General features: G+C 38.5%; 1 protein-coding gene and 1 long non-coding RNA gene across 6 annotated transcripts in view; one reads left to right on the top strand and one right to left on the bottom strand.

Moving 5' to 3' along the window:
• Positions 1-5,184, bottom strand: part of LOC144588028 (uncharacterized) — a 93,188-nt gene extending 88,004 nt beyond the window's left edge. The window contains exon 1 of the long non-coding RNA XR_013543333.1: positions 3,247-5,184. This is a non-coding gene — a long non-coding RNA (uncharacterized LOC144588028). The remainder of the gene's footprint in view (positions 1-3,246) is intronic.
• Positions 1-24,681, top strand: part of LSAMP (limbic system associated membrane protein) — a 1,273,416-nt gene that overhangs the window by 765,652 nt on the left and 483,083 nt on the right. The window lies entirely within an intron of this gene.

Genomic DNA, 24,681 nt, shown 5'->3' with positions numbered 1-24,681 from the left:
AAATGTTTTATTTCCTCTTATTTTTTTTTATCATGCTATTGCTTTCATGTCTTCCTGAGATGATCAGACTTGATGGTTTTTGAGTGAAGAATATGTTTTAAAATTATATATATACATTCAACTTAAACAGAGACTTGAAACCAAGGGAGGAGCTGTAGTATTTGCTGACCAATCTTCATGTAATACTTGAGTGAATATCTTTTCCTTTGAATCAGTCACTGTGGCAGGAGCAAGACTGGTGTGATGCTATGATAGTCACACTGGGGTGTGTGGGGAGAATGTAGCAGAGAGGATAAGAAGTTTTAGAGGATTAGGATTTTTGGAAAAGAAGTACATGAAAGAATGCAGTAAAGAAAAGTGAGAAAATGGCATGCGATATTTATTTCAGTAAATTTAAGAAACAAACACAAAGCATTCAGATACAGTGAAAGGGGAAAAGCAGTTTTTATTATCCTAAAATATACTACTGGTTTCTGAAAAGACAACCTGCTGGGCTTAACCTGCCAGTCCCCCAGGCAATTTAACCATAAAATAACACTTGCTTTCTATTGCCTCTTGAAAGGGATAATTTTTGGTTTTATTGATAGATTAACTTGGGCACCCATCAAACTGGTTCATACTAGGGTTAGTCACTGGAATGTCCTAATTTGTATGGAAGGCATGGTGAACTGGCAATAAAGTACAGGAGATGTACTATCAAATAAATCAGTGTAATGATGAGAGCGTGATGTTGAATGTGGAAAAGGACAAGGGAAAGTTGTTGCTAGGTGAATCATGGGGAAAGGACTGAGATCAGAAACGGCTGGTCACATGGCCTATGTGCAAGAGCATCTTAGGACCCTTCAGAATGTTCTACCTCATGTCACCTTGTCCCTTTTCATGCTTTCCTGTTCAGCTGACCACCGGGTTGATTTGGATATTATGGTCATCTTGGGTGCAGATGTATCTGGGAAACATCTATACACTTAGGTATCTGTGGCTTGGTCACACTGCCAATTTACATCAATTTCAATCTTGACTTTTTTATATTGATGTAAGGTCATGTGATATATAAATTAGTACATACATTCATTTTGACTTAAATTACTTAAATGTATTTTTGGTAATTAAAACTGGTTTGGGTAGCTACACTGTAATTGAGTCATTTTCCATTCTGTTTGAAGAGCACTCAGGCATCCTTTGGAATCTCTTTCTCTCCCTCTCTCTCTCTCTCTTTCAAAAAAATATTTTTTTGGCATATTAGTACAGGGATGCAGTGCTAAAATAAAAATAAAAAAATATTGTAATGAATGGCACTCTCCCTGCTGCCCAAAACTAACATTAACCAGCATGTTTGCAGACTGTGTTTTCAATGTTGTGTAGCATTTCTTTGATTTTCGAGCATCCTTTGCAACATTTGCATTTTTCTCTTAAAAAAAAATTAAAGTGCCATACCTCTACAATGATGCAGTACTAAAGTTTTAAAAAAAATTACTTTGGACAGATGGTAATGCTCCTGCTGTCCAAAACCCAAAACTGCCCACAAAGGCAGTATTTAATATGACAAGGGCATTCACATTGCCTCAAGCAATTCATAAAGAATCAGTTTAAGAACTGAGGCATTTTAAAAAGCACCTGCCAACCAGTTCAAAAAGTACATTGTTTTGCAACCCCCCCCCCAAAAAAAATCAGTTTCACCCTTGTGTGAATGAATTTAAATATCACCAAAACTGATTCAACTGTGGTTCTTATTTACAGTATAACCAAGCCCTTACCAAACTTATTAAACCTCCTGAAAAACACAGCAGCAGTTAACTTGAAAGAGACACAGTATCTTGGCCCCTAAATAGATGATGCATGCCTTCATCACTCCTTCTGAATCCATAATGAAAACATTGCCTCGTTGTATCCCTTCCACAAGGCCTGCTAGCATGGAGACCGTCTGCACTTACTTGCTGTAAGATGTGTTACCAAAATGGAGATTATGGAGACATGCATAACATAAACAAGCAAACAAGCAGAAAGAGTATGAAGTTGACACTAGGCTGCATCATATATTCTACAGTAATTCATGCATATAGATACAAAATGAGAAATGGGCTTTGCAGTCTAAATAGAATTACAGTCTTATGTTCTTGAGCAGGTAAGACTGCAACCCCTTGATCTGTGTGCCTGCTGAGTCTCCTGTCCAGGTACGAGCTGTTTCAGAGCCCCACCCCTTCTCTTGTGGATACCTTGAAAAGCAGGTTTGCCTCTTGGCAACCTTCCGAATATAGGACTGTCATCTCCAAAATCTTAAAAGATACAGCACACAGTACCATTATCATCATATTTTCCCAAAAAGGAATACCTGTGGAAGAATACAAATTTTATTTTTATGCTTTATAAGTATATACTTTTGTGTGAAAACACTTTATATGGCCCTGGCTTTTCTTTTCTGAACAGTGTTGTCTCTATTTGGGGCCTTGGAAAATAATGTTGGTCAGAACCTCTTGAAAACAAGGATTTATGACTACTTGCAGTTTCCTATAACAGGTTCCCTCCAGTAGTTAAGATCTCCAGAGTAGCTTATAGGCTTTGTGTAATTTCTATCTCTATTCAGACAGACAGACTTCATTTTGTTTTATTTGCATGTCATAATAAGCTGCTTTTCTTCTGCTTTAAATCATGAATTATCAGACTATCAGACCCTTCCAGCAGGCTAAATATGTCATCCTGATCAAATCCAGACAAGCAACTCTGAATGGCTGCTGAGCATCAGTCCTTGAGGTGGATGAGGATAACTTGCATATATACATGGGTGGGAGACACTTTGACATGTCCCACTAGAGGCCACAGAATACATTTCTAATATGACAACACTTAGATGTATAATTAATGTAGGCAAGATTATAGGGGCAGTTTAGGTTCCAAGTATGGGGGGGATACAGACAGATCAAAGAAAGAAAGAAAGAAAGAAAGAGAAAGAAAGAAAGAAAGAGGAATGGATGAGGTATTTGAGGTTATCTATTCATAAAATGAGCCATTGGCTCATACAAATATCCCAGTGTTCATTTTTTACTTGTATTTGTGATTCCTATGATTACAGCCCTCTGCTTATATAACTAGTCCTTTCTTTATATTGGTTCTTATGTGTACTGCTTTATTATCATTTACTATTTTTATTGATGTTATTAGCTACAGAAGTGTTTACATAAACAAGCCAGCTGGCCAGCTAGCAAACATTTACATATCACATGTTCCATGGGGACCAGAATCATTTTTAACCTATATGCTGGCCTTTGTTTAAGATCAATTATTACATGCTGATAATAAATTACCCAGGTAAAAGTTATCAATGTGGACAAGCAACAATAGAGGGAGGACAAATATGACAAAGTATAAAAACCCTTGATGTATCTACAGCATGTGATTATGCACTGTATCTGATTTTTTTTTACACTGAAAATCATCCTTGCATGTAACTGGCAATAAAATAAAGTGGGGAATGGTTATTAAATTATATTTTAATTCTACTTGCTGTTAAAGTACATTTGATTTTGGAATACATTCTGTTTTGTTGATTATGGGCAAAAATGAGATGACTAAAACATGTGTGTCATCTTCCTATAGAAGATTTGAATTATATACATTTTTAACTATCATAATAGCAAAAAAGATTTTTTTTCTTTCTCACCATCACATAACAGGACAAAAGACCAATTTCTTGAGATGTGTATTTTAGACTGAATTTGGCAAAAAATCGAGAAGCTAAAAACAATAATACTCAATACTCAAAAAACTTATCGATTTCTGCCTCCCTCCAATCCTGTAATAGGATGTTACACAAAGATGGCAAAGAAAAATAAATGAGATATTACCAGAGTTATGAATTGGGGGGGGGGGGAGCTTTGTGCTCTTTTTGGAGAAAAGTTTATGTGACCTTCTTTAAGTGAACTGGAAATAGAGACAAAGCCAACAACCCTTCTTCCCATAGGTGATGTTCCCTGTTCTGTTGTCCACATTTGACCTCTTTTCCTGACAATTGTATCATTTTGCCAGCTTTCTTTTCTTGACATTCTGGAACTTCTCTTAGTACATCTCCTGTACATACACACATTATGTACACTGAGTTAAGCATAGATCATATTTCTAAGAAATGGTAAATGTGCGTGCTAGCCCTAGGCACTTAGTTGGAAAGTAAAACTAGATGGCTAAGAGTTCTACAATTTACTGTCATACAGAGTTAGAAAGATTGGGGTGGAAGCCAATAGAGAAGGATGAGTTGATTATGTTATTGAGTTGGTTGTTATAGTTTTGTGCGCACCCCCCCCCCACATAAGTAAAAGAATAGAGGGTTAAGCTCAATGTGTAGAAAAAGAAGTAATATTACTGGGAATAGCGGGAAAGTGACAGATTCCAAAGAGGAAAAGGCAGAAGAAAAGATGTATGTAAGAAGAAAATTAAAACTGACAAAGTAGTAGCTCGAAGGGATTGGCATTTACATCCTGACATCCTTGGATATCTTAATTCTGGAGTGTGTGTGTTTAATGGTAAGATAACTGTTAACATAAATGCAGCCACAGACATATAGCTGAAAAAACTGCCAAAAATTAAAATAAGGTGTATATTAAATTTGGAAAATAGGAAACTAAAAGATAAATGGAAATATTTATATTCCTTTAAAGAAACTGCAAGAAAGCACTACCTATTAGAGTGGCAAATGATGAAAACTAAATAGAATGATAGGTGAGAAGAATAAGCAGAGGTATTTAATACACTGAAGGCTATGGATATGTGTGCCTGGGGCATGAAAATCTTTTGTTGTTGTTTAGTTGTTAAGTCATGTCTGACTCTTCGTCCGCCCATGGACCAGAGCACGCCAGGCCCTACTGTCTTCCATTGCCTCCCGGAGTTGGGTCAAATTCATGTTGGTAGCTTCGGTGACACTGTCCATCCATCTCGTCCTCTGTCTTCCCCTTCTCCTCTTGCCTTCACACTTTCCCAACATCACAGTCTTTTCCAGGGAGATTTCTCTTCTCAAAGTATAGAAGTCTCAGCTTCATAATCTGTCCTTCCAATGAGCACTCAGGGTTGATTTCCTTCAAAATGAATAGGTTTGTTCTACTTGGAGTCCAGGAGACTCTAAAGAGTCTCCTCCAGCACCACAATTCAAAAGCATCAATTATTCGGCGGTCAACCTTCTTTATGATCCAGCTCTCACTTCCATACTGTAGATTGATCTTTTCCAATCATCTGGCCATTGCTGAGTTTTCCAAACTTGCTGGCATATTGAATGTAGCACCTTAACAGCATCATCTTTTAAGATTTTAAATAGCTCAACTGGAATGCCATCACCTCCACTGGCCTTGTTGTTAGACAAGCTTTCTAAGGCCCACTTTACTTCACTCTCCAGGATGTCTGGCTCAAGGTCAGCAACCACACTATCTGGGTTGTCCAGGACATCCAGATCTTTGTGGTGTACTTCTTCTGTGTATTCTTGCCACCTCTTCTTGATGTCTTCTGCTTCTGTTATGTCCCCACCATTTTTGTCCTTTATCATATCCATCTTTGCAAAAAATGTTCCTTTAATATCTCCAATTTTCTTGAACAGATCTCTGGTTTCTCCCTTTCTACTATTTTCCTCTGTAGCTTTGCACTGTTCATTAAAGAAAGCCCTCTAGTCTGTCCTTGCTATTCTTTGGAAGTCTGCAGTCAATTTTCTGTAACTTTTCCTATCTCCCTTGCATTTTGTTTCCTCTTCTCTGCTATTTGTAAGGCCTGATCGGACAGCCACTTTGCTTTCTTGCATTTCCTTTTCCTTGGTATGGTTTTTGTTGCTGCCTCCTGTACAATGTTACAAGCCTCAATCCATAGTTCTTCAAGCCCTCTGTCTACCAAATTGAGTTCCTTAAATCTGTCCTTCACTTCCATAAGGGATTTGGTTTAGATTATAGCTGAGTAGCCCAGTGGTTTTTACTACTTTCTTCAGTTTAAGCTTGAATTTTGCTATGAGAAGCTGATGATCAGAGCCACAATCAGCTCCAGGTCTTATTTTTGTAGAGTTTCTCTATCTTTGACTACAGACAACATAATCAATCTGATTTTGATATTGCCCATCTGGTTATGTCCATGTGTAGAGTCGCCTCTTGTGTTGTTGGAAAAGAGTGTTTATGATGATCAGCTTGTTCTTTTTACAAAACTCTATTGAATCCAGACTTTGTCATGATTAGAGGAAAGTCATCAAAAGGTTTTTTCTAAATTTATTTATTTATTTATTTATTTATTTATTTATTTATTTATTTAATTAATTATTAATTAATTAATTAATTAATTAATTAATTAATTAATTAATTAATTAATTAATTAATTAATTAATTAATTAATTAATTAATTAATATGCTGCCCACATTACCCAAATGTCTCTGGGCGGCTTACAACATTTAAAATACAATAAAATTCAGAACAATTAAAATACAATTACATTATATATAAAAATTGCCATCGGACCCACAGCTAATATTATTTCAATTAAAAGCCTTCTGGAACAGGAAGGTTTTGACCTGGCACCGAAATGTCATCAGCGTCGGCGCCAGACGAATCTCTGTCGCGAGGGCATTCCATAGTCTGGGGGCAGCTGCCGAGAAGGCCGTTTGTCTACAAGCCATCCCTCGTACCTCCTTAAGGGACGGCTCTTTCAAAAGGCCCCCCTGGCTAGATCTTAACTGCCAGGTAGGTTCATATGGAAGGAGGCGGTCCTTCAGGTATCCAGGGTCTAAGCCGTTTAGGGCTTTATATGTCAAAACAAGCACTTTGAATTGGGCCCGAGCAGCAACTGGTAGCCAATGTAACTTATACAGAATCGGCTTGATATGTTCCCTGCCGGCTGCACCACTCCCCAGCCATGCAGCTCGATTCTGGACCAGTGGCAGTTGCCGGACCATCTTCAAAGGCAGCCCCATGTAAAGCGCATTGCAGTAATCTATGCGGGATGTTACCAGTGCATGTGTGACTGTCATGAGACTCCGCTCGTCCAGGTAGGGCCATAGGTGGTATAATTTCTGCAGCTGAAGGAAGGCGCCCCTGGCCACCGAGTCCACCTGGGCTTCCAGTGTTAGACTGGGGTCCAGGAGCACCCCCAAGCTGCGGACCCCCAAGCTGCGGACTTAGTCTGCATCTAAACCATAAATTTGCAGGATCCAAGAAGTCCAGAAATAAGATTCCAGTACTAAACTACAAGTTGAGAGATCATCAAAAAGGAAAGGAAACTTAGGATACTGCATAACTACTCATAACAAATATATAAATAAATAGACCTGTGTAACCAGCAGCAGAGGCATATCAATTTGAATGAACTTGCACTAGTGGGTTTGAGCAATCACACTGACATATAGCTAATTGATATAATAGGGGAAGTGCATAGGAAAACTGACAACTGTTTATGAGTGGCACAGAAGAATTGGTTTCCAAATGTTACAGAATCTTTGCTTGCAAGTTCAATGGTAGATTATAAATTTAAGGAATACATTAGACCTAGAATGTTTCTCATGATTAACTAGTGCAGTGGCAACTCAAGAGTTACTTTAGTTTCCCAAAGTGCTAACAACAATATTTTACACCATCCTGTGTAAGTCCCAGGAGGTCCTACACCAGGTCTCTCTGAGCTGCTCTCTGGATAGTTGTCTTTTTTCTTCCTTGTCTCTTAGGAAGCCAATTGTACTTTCCAAAGTTACAGGTTAAAACATGAAGATGTTGAAAAATGTGGTCTGCTGACTACAAAGGCCCCATCACATGTCCTACCCAAATAGATTAGACTGTATATGACTATTAAAACTCTCTCTAAAAGAATGAAATAAATGCCCAAAACTGAATAAAGATTTGATTTGTTAAAGAAGGGTTATTACGTACTGAGAAAGACTGAGACCTCATATTGAAAGAACCCTAAATGTAGTTATTAGGCACACAAAAAGCTATGTATGTATGCATGCAGGCACACACACATGTACACCCACACCCTGGTATATTACTAGTGTTATTGCTCCATTACATCTGGAAATTACCAAGCAAACATGTAATCCAAACAGCCTGTCAAACCCTTGTCCTAAATGTATTTAAATTACAGCAAGTTTGAGATTCGTTTTTAACAGGAAACGTTTGTTTTGAAACAGTATCATTTTTCAGCACTTGCCATTTTCAGAGAAATGGCTGATGCTAAAATGAAGAAGTTGTGGAACAGAACTGGCAATTTAAAGATAGAATAGTAGGGGGCTCTGCCGTGAAAGGAAGGGGGACTATTGACACAGTTAGTGGCAGATTAGTATTTCAACCAAAATTATCACAGGGTGCTACAGTTAAGGAGAGTAGGGTATCATGAGAGCTGTGAATAAAACAGAATCTGTATCAAACACACCAGCTGGAAAAGGAAAAAGCTATGTGAACAAAAACCCCACATTACTAGGTTTTATATAGTCTACTTTATGGAAGTGTTGGTCTTCAGGGCATGATTAGTGCATGGCCTGAAGAATCAACTCTCAAGACTGGTTTGGGTATATGGTTCAGTGTTATGATTGTATATGTCATTTGAGAAGATTGTGGCTTGAGATTTCTGTCCCTCCATTACCCTGTGAATGGCATCATGTATGCACTAGGCACTTGTCCATATGAATGAATGTGTGGCTTGGTTGCTATCCATTTTGCAGTCATTCTTCTTTGGAGGGGAGATATTGTGGATACTAGGCAAATCATCGGATCACTGGAAGGCAAGTTGATTCAGCACCATGTGTTGAATCTTGATGTTGTACAAAATGTTTGAAGAGAGCCTCAACCTTTACAGAACATTATATTTACAAGAAAAGTTTTAATAATAAATCTAACCTTTTTCTAAGATTTTATACAGAATAAATATGAATGTTACTAATGCACCATGAGAAAACAGTGTTCACCCTTGATTTTTGTGGTGTTGTTTACGCTATACATTAACACCAACAACTGATTCATCAAATAATGTCAAACTATGAAATTATAGATTGCATGTCTTTCAAAGTGGTAGTTCCTTAAGTGCTAGAAGACATCTGATTGTTCAGAACCATGAGCTTTCTCACCTCCATGTTTTGTAAGTTAGCTGTATTTGTTTTGTGATTAGTCATCAGGAAGTAAGCATGAGCTTTATTTCTAAATCTGATTGTCAGACACAAAACAGTTGAATAGCTATAATCTTGCAATCCCATACTATCTGTATCATCTTATTTGAATCCCTAAATTTACAGGAGTATGCCAGTTTCCCATCACTAATAGTTGCCTGGGAATCTACTAGCCCTAGAACAAGACATGGGAACAGAGGCCCTTAAGCTGTGTTTGAAAGACTGATGCATAGTCAGAGGCCAAAATCCTATTAGTTATGCTTGCCAACATAACACACTTGCTGTACATTTCATTGGTGACTTGCCACAAATTAAGAAATTGTGCAACACATCATGCAATGGGAAATTCCTGTGTTAATCTGAAGCAATAAAATGTATGCCAATTACATTATGGTGGTGTAAAAATTCAATGGAATTTTGACTACTAACCTCAAATGTTCCACATGTTTCTGAGTCTGTATTATATCTACTCTAGTTGGGATCAGCAATAGTTGTGATGGGCATGAACTGCAGTTTGGCAGTTTGACACAGTTCAGTGTGGCACCCACATAGATGTTCTGTGGGTGCCAGTCATTCCCTACTTCTGCCTCCTCTGTGCACTCACCCATTCCCTGGCTGAAGTGTGCTTCCTTCCTCCACCTCCTAAAGCAGCCACCCACTCAGATGAAGAGGCAGGGCAGGGAAGCCCACAGTACTGCCTTTGTTGGGTAGCCACCAGAGGAGACAAAGAAGGAAAGTGCATGACATGAGTGGACAGCTGTACTGAGGAGCTGGGAGAGGGAAGTGCACTTCAGTCCGGTAATGGGCAAGCACACAGATGAGATAGGAAAGGGAAGTCCACGGCGCCCATGGAACACCTGTACAGGTGCTGCACTGAACTGTCAAACTGTGGTTTGTGCTCATCTCTAAATAGATACTAACCTACATATATCAAACATATTTATCTGTGATCAAACAGATAAATATAAATATGGATTGTGTGTGTTTGGTTTTTCTTTTTAATCAGACAATGAACTGACATGGAAGTATTTTTCTTGATTTTTGCATCCAATACTTCTTGGCTGGAAGTTTGGCACTTCTTGATATGACTGTGGAGGATGCTTGTTTGTAGCTCTTATATCTTCCTTTCTACGCCATCTGTTCTTACAGTGATTGCCAGTTAAAAAACAGATTGGCTTCAACCAAGATGTTCACAGTAGCTGCAACAGTATCAGTGTACGTATGGTCTCTGTTTGGAACTCATGGTCTCATTGCTACTCGTTCCTACCAAACCTTTGGTCAGATGTCTCTTTGGTTTACCGTCTGCTTGTCTAGCCTCATACACCATTCAGAGGCTAGTTTGTTTACCAGCCTTCTTATATTCTCACTACATCACTTTAAAAGCAACAATGACCCTAAACTCTCACTATCAGAATTAATTTGATGCACTGTGCATAGAGACCTGTCAGCATTGCAGCCCCAGCACTCATGCATGCTGTTGGGAAGAGCAGCCCCTTATTAGCCTAGACATGCTGTGGGCGTCTTCCAGTAGACTTCCTGGCTGTTTCAGTCTTCCATTTCTGCATTGCTTTTGTGGTCAAATATTGGGGAGAAGAGGTATGTTGAGAGAGAAGAAATGCTGATTGGCTGAGCACAGGGACAGAGTGTGGGAAAATTGCCCTTATGCATTATTTCTGTGTGTCCTGTTCTCCGAAGCATGCCTTTCTTTTGGCAAGCAGCTGATGCCTCTTTTTAGTTAAAAGGGATCAAGTAAAAGTTCAGGGGCACCTGCTTTTGTTCCATACTAGGCAGGGATGGATCAATAGGAACAATGTACTCTAAGTAACAATGTACTCACAAGACTCAAACTTGTCTGCTAAGAAAATAGGTTGGTGTTGGTTGTCAGAACCAGTCCCTAACTCAAAAACAAAGAAAGTTTACATTCTTGCTTCTATAAATATATTGTTGTGACATGCAGTAACTCTCTGTGACTGCTGCCAGTTTGGACTAGTGGTGATATTTCCAGCTTTTGGGGAATAAAAGAGTGCATATTCACCTTCTTAGTTTACTTTTATATGCAAAGTTCCAGTTCTGCATTTCAGATAATGTAAAATTTGTAACTCACAATGTCCTTTGTATTGTAGCCCAGTTGCAGGTGGCTTTAGTCCTTGTCATTCCAGTGATCTGACAAGGATCACTGTTGATTCTCCTTGTTCATTTGCATATATCAAAGTTTACTCTTTCATCAAGGTACAGAGGAGATTCTTAGAAAGAAAGGAATCCCACCCTTGCTCATTTTTTCTTCTCCCTTGCTGTACTTTGTTCGCTGTAGATGTAGCCAAGGGCTGTTTGCCTTTTGACCCTGTTTCCTTTGCAAGACCTGCACTTTCTATTGTCCTATAATCCACCATCCCTACTGAGTGCTCAGCATGTGATGCCTCAATAATTCACTTCTTATATTCCATTCCACTTTGATGTGAAGCTTGAAAATGAAAGAGAGGAAAGAATGGAGTCTCTTGATCACAGTAACTGTGCATGGCCCTGCTGGATTAGAAAGGCACAATCAGTTGCATAATAGGGTTAAGAGGATTGCTTTACCTTCTCAAACATACAACACAAATGAAATTCAATGTATGCATAGGTAGACAGGTGGTGACAGTGTATAAAAAAGGAGAGAGGCTAAAAAAAGCCCTCTGTCACAAGTCACCTTATGTTGCTTAGCTTTATTCTTCTATCCAGAGGCCCAATATGGTGACTGACTTCTGCAGTGGATATAACTCCACTGAGCCAGGCTTCCCTACCCTTCTCTTGAATTTGAAAGATAAAACTTTGAAATCCAACTGTGTCTGCTGTTGAAAGATACCATTACAACCATCACAAAGTAGAGAACAAATGTGGAATGCAATGAGATACAGGGCCAACCCAATATATTTTGCTGCTAAAGGCAAAGGCTAAAATGTTACCCATAAAATATAGAACTGTAGCAAAAAGGTACCATGAGAATTATATAGCCCTTGGCAGGGCAGAAATCTGCAGCGAAAGCATCCCTGACAGATAGCCACTCAAAAACTACTTAGAAGCCTACCACCTTCTGAGTAGCCCACTCTTTTGTCAAACATACTGTACTCTCAACCTTTCTTCACAGGCCTTGTATTCCAGATCTTTAATCTTTTTCAGTCCTCCACAGGAAAATTTCCTTTCATTGTCTGTTGTCAGTTGAATATTTTTAAGAATAACAACTAGATAGAATCTCCATCCTCCCCTATTTAAGGCAGGATGTTCATTTAGGGAGTAGAGATAAGACTATGGGATGCACACAGTTTGTCCTTTAAAAAGAAAATGATAAGGAGAAACAATTGTAGTGGTACCATTTTTCCCCACCTTGACATGGTTTCATGTTGCCTAAGGTTAGGGCCAGCCCTGATTGATGACTGGGATTGCTAGATTATGGCGAGTAGACGCTGTCTAGGGGGGCGGGGTATAAATTGAATAAATAAAAAATAAAATAAAAAATGGACTGGCAAAGTGCAGTCCTCCAAATATTTTTGTATCTAACTATAAAAAAGAAATGCAAAACTCCCTCTCTCTTCCTCTCTGCAGGCAAGTGGCCAGGGCATTTTCCATTTTTCAAGATCATCAAGCAGCTTCAACAAAGGGTCAGCTAACCAGCCACTTTGGTTGGATCTTAGCTTTAGAACTGAACCAAAACAGAGTGATCCTACCCACACCAAAAAAGCAATAGTCCCTGACAGAGACCCAAAAAGGTGCAAGTAGGCATTTATCAGGAGTGGGCTGGTTTGCAATGGCAGTTATGTCATAATTGTACAACATGATCTGGAGAGCCACACTATGCCCAACCCTGATTTAGAGCTATGCTGGTAACAATCTGAGAAAATCTCTGTTCTCAGAGCATGCATAATCAGTGACAGATCCCTTCCAGCTTGGGGCAAATGTGAACTAGCTAAAATGCACTGAAATATGTGATTTGGAATCTACAGTGTCTCTTCTAGCTGAGACAAAAATTATTTGATAATTTATAACAGGTGAATCAAAAAAAGAGATAGGTTAATATCTTCCTCTCCTACTTACTGTGATCTGTGTACCCTTTCAAAACCTTCTTAGCTTCCAGCACAGGAAGTCCTATTAGTACAGGAAGATGAGTTCCCATAATGAATAACTGAATGTGTAGCTCAGCAGTTGTGAGAAAGCTGGGGAACCTTTTAGTTTATTAATTTTTTTCTCCTTTAATCTTTGAGTCATTTTAACTATATTTATACCTAAATATTTAACATGATTATACATTTTAAAACTATATTTATTTATAAACATTTCTTGTTCCTGTTTATTATGATTAAACATCATTATTTGTATTTTTTTTTCAATGAATAATTAATCCTGTTATTTCCCTAAATTTTTCTAAGTGCTTTTTAATATTGTCCATACTCTCTAATTGGTTTTTAATAGTCAATAATGAATCATCAGCAAATAAATTAATCTTAATTGTACCATTTTTTCCTAATCCTTTAATTAATTCATCATTTCTAGAACTGCTAGCATTAGCTAGCAGTTCTATAACCATACAAAACAATATTGGTGAAAGTGGACAGCCTTGTCTCGTACCTCAGCCTACAAAAATCCATTCCATTAAACCATCATTAACTATTACTTCTGAAATACTATCTGAATACAATTGGTCTATAACCCCTATACATTTTTTACCAAATCCCCAACCCCTTATAAGAAGTTAAAGTGTTGGCCATTCAACACAATCAAAAGCCTTAAATATGTCTAGTGATAAAACAGTTGCTTTTATTTTTTCCTTTTCTATCTCATATATAATGTTCAAAACTCATCTGGTTAAATTATCCATTTGTCTTCCCTTAATAAAACCACACTGGTCTTCCTCAATATAATTTGCTATAAATCTACTTAATCTATTTGCTAATATAGCATTGGTATGGTATGGACATTGCATTAAATGATAAATTGACTACTGGACTCATGATGAAAAGAGGGGAAATAAATTCAAATATTTTTATGCTATTTGGGGTTGATATTGTATTATTGAATTTGTATTCGTGAAAGGGAAGGGGAAAGCCTCTAAACCAGTGGTCCCCAACCTTGGGCCTCCAGATATTCTTGGACTACAACTCCCAGAAGCCTTCACCACCACCTCTGCTGGCCAGGATTTCTGGGAGTTGAAGTCCAAGAACATCTGGAGGCCCAAGGTTGGGGACCACTGCTCTAAACAACAATCTATACACTTTTGGAAAGGACGTTTGTAATAAAAATATTGTTCAATGGAGTCCAGTGGATATGGGGTGCACGGTAGAATTTAGTGTATAGAAAGCATTATTATTTGTATTTTGTGTTTTTGTGTTTGTTTTTGTTCTAAAATAACAAAAATCATTTATGTGAAAAAAAGAGAAAGCTGGAGAAAGTCTCTGCCTCCTACTTGGTCTTGAGTCTCCTCCCAGTTTGACCCTTGCTAATTGAAACCCATTGTCCCAAATTCCACCTCACAGTTTCTTTCCTAAATATTGAAGCTACAGACTGATGCTCACACTGCCATAGTCAATATTCAAACCTTCTTATTTTATGTTAAGCAGCACTTTGTACCAAACCCCAATGGCCTTTTCACACTCCATCACCCCAGGTTCATTATACTGAAGCCAGTGGTTCACATTTCCCATCTTCCTTCCATGTGCCCCAATGTATGGCCTCTGTATTCATTTAATCGTGGTTCCAAGCACAGGAGACTCAAGGCACAGTTTAAACAACTCCTGTTCAGGCAAAGAAAGTCAGCTTGTACTACATGTGCATAGCCATTGCCTCAGTCACAACTGCAGGTAGTAGATTAATGAGGTTCTTCCAGAGTAAGGCAAATAACTCAAGGCACTTCCCTTGATTCAGGGAACTGTGTACTTTTGCTGCTTCTTCTGTGCTCAGTGGGTTTATAAAGGAGGTAAAGGAGGGAGGTGCTACTTAGAGTGGGGCTATTAAAAGCTGATAAGCTAATGAGCCAGCAATGGCATATAATCAATGTTTGAAAAATGGGTGATTCTCTCTAATACCCTGCTAATGTTCTCATAATGATCTGGCAGTGAAGTCCAGGTAATTGTTGTCAGGGCACATTGGTCCAGGTAAATCTGAACAAGGAGAGCTTGGCAGGAGGTGGAGCGTAGTCTGAGGTCACTGCCTGATGCAGGGTTTCCAATCCTATTCTTGACTAGGATGGGTTTTGTTCCTCAGTTTGTGTTAAATGGGGTCCATTGATTGATTTATGGCCATCAAACCTGTGTGCTTGTTAACGGGCTAAGTATTCCTACTTCCATTACTTTCTTCCCAGGATTGACTCAGATTGTTTTTTGATATGTACACATCACAAGTAAAAGAAAGAAGGCAGGAGAAACTTTATGGGCACTAGAAGAACTAAAAGTTTAAGCCAGTTTGGGTCACTTTTTAGTCTGTAAACATTTCTTTACTTTCTCCCCAGAGTTCCTTCTTTTTCTCCTCCCTTTTTAAAATTTCACAAACATGCTTTGGGATTCTGTTGTATAACTTCTCAAACAGAACCTTCCTCTTGCTAGCGAATATCTCTGTAGTGTTTGAGCATTCTTTATCACTAAAGTATGGGTTGATACAGTATTCACCTTGAATTGGGCAATTGTTTAGCCACATGTCATTTGTAAATGCTGAATGTCAGGCTTGAGCAAACTCCTGACGTGGAATCATTCAAAGTACTCTGAAGCTGCAACAGACACATTTCATTTACAGGATGGGTAACTTTTGTTTGTTTAGATGAGAAATGCTGCATAGATACCAGTGGCTATTTGTATTCTGGCCTTCAAGTAAACTTGACTGCCAAAAATGGGGGTAGGGCAAGAAAGAAAGAAAAAGCAATGTCTGCTTTGCAGTTTCAAAAATGATATGTTTTGTGTTAAGCTATCAAGGGATGTGTGGATGGTGGACTGTGATCTATTTGGAAATGTATTGCTGCTCCTGCATGTTCATGACAATTCATCATTTTTGTTATTGTTAGAAAAAAGAGGGTCTTAGGGCCACAAAACAATCCTTGAAGAATGCATATGATCCCAGGGTCACATTTTACCCACCCTTGGTTTAAACCAATGCTGAGGGACCTCTGCCATTCCAGTCATTGATCTCTAAAACCATCAGCCCTAATCAGCATGGCCTCCTAGTATAGTACGATGGGAGTCATAATCCATCTATATTTAAAGGAGCAAATATTCCACCCCTGATTTAAACATAGGCATCTGAGAATTTCAGGTTTATTTCAGGTGCAGGGCAAAGCTATGATGTAATGGGAGATCCTGAAGGACACACACAAAATATGTTTAGGACAGCAGCCAAGCTGCTGATGGACCTCAAGAACAAGGACTTCTCTCTCCTCTGGTGTCTGAATGACTCCACTCTACAATAATTTCTGCAGCCCACTGCCATTTCAAACACATAAATCTACAATGCCTTCTGCATTCAAACAAGATTTCCGATGCATAATTTTAAATTGCCACATATAAAAAGGGGCCTTGCCTCTATTTTCATAAATCGTGTATGTGTGTCTATGCTCATCTTGAAATTCTCCCCAAATTAATTGGTCTTTCATGATACCATTAATTTTTTTTTAATCTTACAGTATCAGTCTGCTCTTATTAGGTTTGATTTAATTTTCTAGCAAAGCTTTTTGGGAGAACGGAGAACACAGAGAAAGGAAGTAATATGCAATGCTGTTGTCGGTGCTGTGCCTTGCAAAGCTACCCCTTCCCTCTCTGCATTAAATCAGAGCTGTGAGGTTGTGTTGCATTTTTACCACCTTGACAGAGCTCCTTGAAGCTGGGAAGCTGCTGTTATTGTAAGGAAGGCAGTGGAGGGATGATATACTTGTGTATGAAGCATTCAGAATGCCCAGCTATACCATATAAGATTCTGTGTTACATGCAGGTTTATATAGCCTCTGAAGCATTGATGTATCCGTTCTTGAAAACCCCAAGATGAAAATATAGCTGTAGAGTTAGTTCGCTTAAAGGCCAAAATATTAATAACAACTGATATTTATGTAGCATTTCTCACCCAAGCAGATCCCAAACCACTTTATTTCCCTTTGAAATACAGCCAGTTCTAGATGAGAATATGGCAGCCTTTCTGTTCCATCTATACAATGATTTGGAGTTGAGGTGATGAATAATGGTGGCAGAAATGATGGTGGCGGGGGTGGGGGATTGATTTAGCAAAGCATGATTCCAGGAAAGAAAATACCTACAGTCTAAGACTGTGTCCACATACTTGCAGTACTTCTCAAGCAATGTAGTATACTGTGAATGTTCATTCCCTCCTCCCCCATCACACACACCAATTTTGCTCCAGTCTTCATATGAAAACTCTATTACTTCTATACCTGAAAAATCAGATAGGCTAGATCATTGATAAATCCATGTACAGTATTAGGGGATGTCTGCCCCTTCACATGTTGTTGGACTGTAATTTCTAACAGTTCTAGACAATATAGCTAGTCATGAGGGATGATGTAAATTGCAGTCTAACAATAATTCCCTGCCTCAGGAGTCTCATGGCACAATGGTTAAACCGCAGTACTACATTCAATAGTCTTCTTATGATCTGGGTTTGATCCCAGTGGGGTTCAGGTAGGAATATGACAAATGGCAACATGCTAGTACTTAATTAAAATGCGAGTACAGCTTCTGATATAAATATAGATTAAAAAATTCAAGGAAATCGAAGAGCACCAACATAACTGAGGAATTAGAATAAGATTGACGCAGTTTAAGTAACTCGAAGCATGGCAATCCTAAATAGAACAATTTGTATCCGTAATGAACATCATTGTCTCAGTTTTGCATTTTGCTCTGAAGGCACAAGAAGAATCAAGACCATTCTGTAAAACAGGAGAGCCCTATCTAAAAAAAAATAGTGAAAAATGAAGTAAAAAATAACTCAAGCTTATTATGTTTTCTCATTACCTGGGCATAAGTGTCATTGGCCATAAAAGGCTTGAGTAAGCACAAAAGGCTGCAATCCTATATCTGGATTCCTGGGAGTAAGCCCCATTGAACTCAATAGGATTTATTTAGATAGATTTGCACATGACTGCACTGTAAACATTTTTCATTGAATAAAAATCTACATAGTTGATACTATGGCTAACAAAAAGCCTATTTTACATTTGTTATTTCAATAGTATAAACCTTGACAAATCATGGAACTTTTTTTATTCTGTTACTATTCTTCTATAGACAGTATACTATAGAAGTATAGTAGAGAGTGGTGCTTATTTTCCATGCAATCTAATTACAATAGATTGTTGCCATAATTTCAGCTTTTCTTTGATGCACTCAACTGTCAATGAAATCCTCATCTTTTCCTGGCTTACAGTCTTTGCCTTTAAATGAAAGGAAGGAAGGGTGCTTCCTTTATATTTTGGAGCTGTCTCCTTATTATGCTCCTCAAGAGAAAAGGTACCAGTACAGTGCCTATTAACTATAATTATTTTCTGTGCTGACTCAGCTCTGCTGCTGAGAACAACTCTCCTTCCATCAGGCAGCAATGCACTTTGCCTGTGACTTTTTAGAGGGAAACTACTTTTTTTTTTTTTTTTTTTTGGTGTGTGCTGTTTGTGGATTTGTTTTAATTCAGGATACTATCTTCTGGAATGACATACCGATTTTAAACTTCTTGCATGCTGGGTAAATTCATCTTAATACAGCCTGGCACTGACCAAAATGTCTATTCCAATTGCTGTTTCTTCTGTGAAAAAAACTAGAGTGACAAAGATGTAAAGGCATACATCTGTTCTCACTTCAGTACATCTTTTCCCTAGACTTACTGTGTGGAAGTTGCTGGATTTCGGCCAGTGATCCATTTGGCCTCCTTTCTTGGGGAAATGTTTTGTTGCAGGAGGTGATACAACTGAAATCTCACTACTCTAAATGGCTTCTTTGTCACATTCTGACCCTTTCAGATATTGTTAGCTCACTGAACTGTGTTGGCTTGGTGCTTTCAAAGCGAAGGTGTTATCTGACTCTATGCAGTGTGACTAGGCTGAATGCTGCCATGAAACCAAGGTGGAGATGAGACTACAAACAGACTCAGCCCACTTCTACCACTATAAAGCAAGCAGTCTAGGGACAGCCCTATCATGACCCAGACAAAACAGCTGCTTCAGATAGCTTGTGTTAGTGTCATAAAAGAAGACAAGATTTATTTGCTTTGATGATGATGATGATGTGCTGGCAATATGATATGATATGATTCCAACATATGGCAACTCTCTCCATACTTGGCATGATGCACAGTATGCAGGTTTTAACTTCACTCCCTTCTTATATCTAGGAGAACTCTGGGACTATACAGCTTGCTAGAAACTACACTTGCTGACCCTTCCTACAAGGCACAATGGCAAACGGACCTCCCAAGCTTTAGCCAGTTGCTCCAGCTCCACCATTGCTTCTCCATGGTCCCTTAAAGGAAAAGTGTGGCCAGTTGTGTGGCCTTGGGCAAGCTACATAATCCCAGAGTACTTCAAGAAGGTGGCAATGGTAAACCACTTCTGAGTAGTCTAAACCTAGGACATACAACCTCATTTAGTTAGTTGCCCTAGCAGCAGCCTGAGTTCTCTGCACAGACACCCTGGTCTTTGCCAGATGGTCAGTGAACTCCTGATAAGGAGATTTGGTAAACACAGTTTCCTTCCAGAGATCAGGGGAAGAGAAACTATAACTTAGAATCAACTTGACTACCTCTAATTGTTATAATACTTCAGCAAGTTTCTCTTAACTTCTTTTTATGCCCTGGATGTTCCTAGATGACTCATACTACCATTTTAATCCATTCTCCCAGCACAGCTTTCAGCTTTTTTTTCTTGCCTAGTCCAAAAAGGCTGAATCACCACCACCACTATTCTTCTTATCTTGCTTCACCCAAAAGTACCCATGCCATGGGGAAAAAAGCATGTACTCTGTGTTGGTCTACATCAGTGGTTCTTAACCTTGGGTTACTCAGGTGTTTTTGAACTGCAATTCCCAGAAACCCCAACCAGCACAGCTGGTGGTGAAGGCTTCTGGGAGTTGCAGTCCAAAAACACCTGAGTAACCCAAGGTTAAGAACCACTGGTCTACATAAGAGATGGGAAACCTGTTTTCTTCCTCCCAAATGTTATTGGACTACAACTCCCATTGCTTTTTACTGTTTACTGTGGTGCTAGGACTGATCAGAGTTACAGTTCAACAACCTATGGAGGGTGCATTTTGTCCACAAACTGGTCTAGAGACATGATGATGCCAACATGGGTTTCTATGAGATTGATCTGTCTTTATCAAATATTTTGGATATTCATAATCCATTACCACTGTAAGGGACTCAACCCTATGGATGAGAGTGGATAACATTGTTTGTCCATATCAGTTGTACAACATAGAACACAGCAAATTGCCCATAAATTGGTGTGTGGAGCAATTGCCTTTTAAAAAGCATAGCAACATTTCATTTCTCTCACAGTTGTACAAATATTATGTACCGCATATGTTGGGGATGTTGGCAGCATGTGTTCAAACTTGTTATAAAATTAGGGGAAGTAGAATAAGGGCTGAATAGATGGGTGCTGAAGAAAAATAAAGTTCTAACGTCTGGTCATTCCTTTCATCCTAATCTTCATTCAGTTAAAGTTGGTGAGACATGGACCTATGAAAAATAGATTTAGTATTATGATTTTGAAGGAGAATTTGAAATTTGTGCCATTTGCAGACTTTGTGTTTCCAGTATTTACGCTTTTCACTGATCATTAAAGGCTGTGTATTACAGATTAGCGAAGATCCTTCAGGTACCCAACTGTTCTCATTTACTTCTTTAGAAAGTGGCGTTTCCTCCCCCCACTCCCAGTGCTGAGGCAGTATCAAATCTACAGCAGAACATTTTATCTCACCCCCTTAAGAACTGTTTAGTTTTATTAAAATAGGCTTACAATTGATTTTGTCAGAGAGACATTTGGAAAAGACATAGTGCTCTATTAAAAAGAAAAGTAAATTGAATAGCTTCAATTGCCAAGTCTACTCCACAAATTAGAGCCATGTGTGTGCTCACACAGTTTTACCCATGTATATTACCATAACAAGGACCACCTACTAGTATATTGTTAAATCACAAATTTGAATCCTTTATACAACTGTGGTATAACTGTCCAGTTTCTAGTCATGACCTTTTCTGGCCTCCTTTTCAACATCCAGCATAGTGAAATAATTTAGAAAATGTAGCAGGAGTGGATTTATAATTATGAATTCTAAAATGAAAATATAGATATGGAGGGAGTGAAGGTGTACTTGGTGATGTTGTTCCTTCATTTAAATAGCTTCATGTCTCACAACAAAGTAGAAACATCTTTTAACTTGCTGCTAATCATCAGTCAGTAGACTACATTCTGGATTTGTAAAAGGTGTGTGGAAGTGTGAGGTGTCCCTTTTTAAAAATCTTATGCTCTTCTTCCATCTTTGCTGAGGTGAAACTGATAATGTTGTCTTTCCTGTGTACGTGGAGCAGACAGGACTGGTTTCTCCAGAGTGAGGCAGAGGAGAAATTTGAAAACAGCCAACACAGGGTGTACTCTTAAAGGACAGCAGTTTGCTCTGGCAAACAAGCTGTCTTTCTATTTATTATTGCCCTTGAGAGCCCTATGGGAACAAACTCTTTGCCAAAACCATGTGTGAGCTTGATTAACAGCCTTGAAAAGTATATTGCCAGATCCTGTAGCTTCCATTGCTTGCCTTTCAGAATGCACAGAAATGCAGAACATTCATTTTTATAGAATTTCCTATTTCTTTTACATTACTTTTAGGATTTTCTTCTTTACTTGTGGTCGCTGTGTATTTTGGACAAGAGTTTCACTTAATTTTCCAAACCAATGACTTTAAAGCTTAAGAGGTCATGCAGTTTTGAAACTGAAACCTTTATGTATTTTCCCATATAGCTTATTAAATCTGTTTATCAAATGTATATTTTTGTTCTTTTATCAAGTTTTAGAAGACAAGAATATAGCACGAGACATATAGGGTTCATGATAAAGCGCAATTTACTGTGAGGCTTGTAACAGAGTCATGGAGGTTGAAGGAAACTCCATGCAAGCTGTGAAGTTAATACAAAGACATCTCTGACCTCTTGACCTTCTATACCAAGCTGCAGTCTATAGGCTTCATTTGGTCTGTGGAAGATTTTTGTCTCACCCTCAAACATCACCTAACTTTATTTTCAGCAGGTAAGGAAACTGAGCTCATCTTTGAATATCCTTCAAACTTTTTGTGCAGTTGGATAGGCAGGATGAAGGTGATGAACATCTTATGTGACATCTTGTTCTCAGCTTAGGTTTTACTGTGCTTTCATTATTTTAGTGACAGAGGCATAAGCAGTGGAAGTAATGGCACATAACATGTTTATCTTCTTATCTCTTGAGTGGAATCATCATCAACACTGCAAGCCATGCTGAATGGCTGTATCCCACCCTTCATACAATTTTCATATCCAGGTAAGTTTGGAGGCCAGCAAGACTGCCAACTGTTCCTCATAGATATGTTATACTTATTTATTATTTGATGTGTATCCAACCTTGTTTTACAGGAACTCCGTGTGACTAATAATCTGCAAAAACGTGCAATTAAAATCACATTTCACATGTCTAACTTAGTAAATTAAAAATATCTAAAGCAATACATTACAATATCTGCTAAGGTACAAGAAAAGCAGCATAAACAAACAAGAGATTGAGACAAGTTTGTATAAGACAAAGGTTTAACTGAATCTTTATTGGAGGGAAGGTCCACAATGAGGGCACAGCATCAAGAAAGTCTAGCTAAGCATGATGATCCTTCAGGCCCTGCTGTACTGGGACTCCACAAGCAGAGTTTCCCTAACTCTTCTCAAGGTCCTTCTCAAGGAGAAAGTTAAACAAACAAACTATAGACATCACTTCCCAGATGCAGCTCAGTGAGAACCTGATTGGAGTCACTCTTCCCACTTTACCACAGTCTAGGAACGTACAGTATTTTTTTTCTTTAAATGATGTAAATAGCCTCATGGTGCTTTAGTTAAACTGCCAGCGAAAACTGGGCTGACAACCTGGTGTTCTAGCCCAGGAAGCTGGCTAAAGGTTGACTCAGCCTTCTATCCTTCCAAGGTTGGTAAAATGAGTACCCAGCTCGCTTGGGGGGGGCAATGTGTAGCCTGCATAATTAATTTATAAACCACCCAGAGAGTGCTTTAAGTGCTATGGGCCAGTATATAAGTAGCACACTTTTGTCTCCAAGCCAGCATTTCTCCCTCTGTATAAGAGTCAATTGTATTCTATTTAAAAATTCTCATGGTTTACAAAATATAATAAATGCATATTTATTTTGTTTTATGATACCCTAGTTGCCCAGTACTTTACGATGTAGCCCAGCAAATGATTAGTTGGGATATGTGGCTTATGATTAGTTATTGGTTGTAACAGCAGGGAAATGGTCAAAGATTAGGCAGATTCTTTTCTTTGAACATTGCCAATTACAATGGGGAACAAAACTGTCTGTGTAGAGCTCATTTTAAAACCAGCAAGAACAAGAGCGGGAATGATAGAGAGAACACTGTCTTGTTACATAAAATCGAATCTCTTAACAGTCCTAAGTGACACCTCTCTCACCCACGCATACTGCAAATATACTGCACAGATTTTGTTACACTAGGATTAAACTCATGTAGATGCTTCTAATCAATGGCAGAATGTTGGTTGATTAAATAAATTATTTTCTTACAATCTGCTGATAAAACAGAGATAGCTCAAAAGTTCTCACCCTTCTAATTTCAGCAGTGGAAATAATCTTTGAAAGAAAATAATATTGTTATTATATCTTTGTTATTATATCTGTACTTGGATTCTTGTGTCATTTTTATTATTTTCATCTTCGCTTATTAGAGGCCCCTTTAGACATCTTCACTGTGTAGGACTTTCTGGAGTTTCCAATGGAACAAAAGCACAGTTATTGCTCATTGTAGTAGATTCAGTCATCTTCCCTCAAGGAAATATTGTGTTTCTATATCTGTCTGTCTGTCTTTCTGCCCATCTGCCCATCTGCCTGTCAGTCTTTCAAGGAGAGCATCCCTGTTTCTCAGAAATCAAATACAATATATTGTTGCTGGGCAAATGTGGTATCCAGAAGGCTGTGAGTTTAGTGTCATTGTGTATCCAATCAGTAAAGGCTGGATTCCCATGTTGGTGCAGCTGCCACAAACTGAAATTATAAATGCCCACCATATGGCTCCACAGTGAAGCCCTCCTCCCTCCTCCCTGTGTCTTACAAACAATTCTGTGATAACTGAGAGTGCACTCTTGTCTGTAGCAAGGTCATACTATAATATATAGGGCCTGTGTACTTCAGAATGATTATATATTTTTTGTCCCTGGAAAATGAACAATATCTAAGCTTGAACAGTTCTTGGATGTATTTAAGACTGTGTATTTTAGGCTGAGTTTTGGCAGTCCTTTGTTAATTTGGTGCAGCTGAACAACATACAGTATGACAGAGTATGGTCTCTCAACATCTTTAAAAAC

Source organism: Pogona vitticeps, chromosome 3 (genome assembly GCF_051106095.1).
Source record: "Pogona vitticeps strain Pit_001003342236 chromosome 3, PviZW2.1, whole genome shotgun sequence".
In the NCBI taxonomy this organism is placed as follows: Eukaryota; Metazoa; Chordata; class Lepidosauria; order Squamata; family Agamidae; genus Pogona; species Pogona vitticeps.
This window is presented reverse-complemented; position numbering and strand designations above follow the sequence as displayed.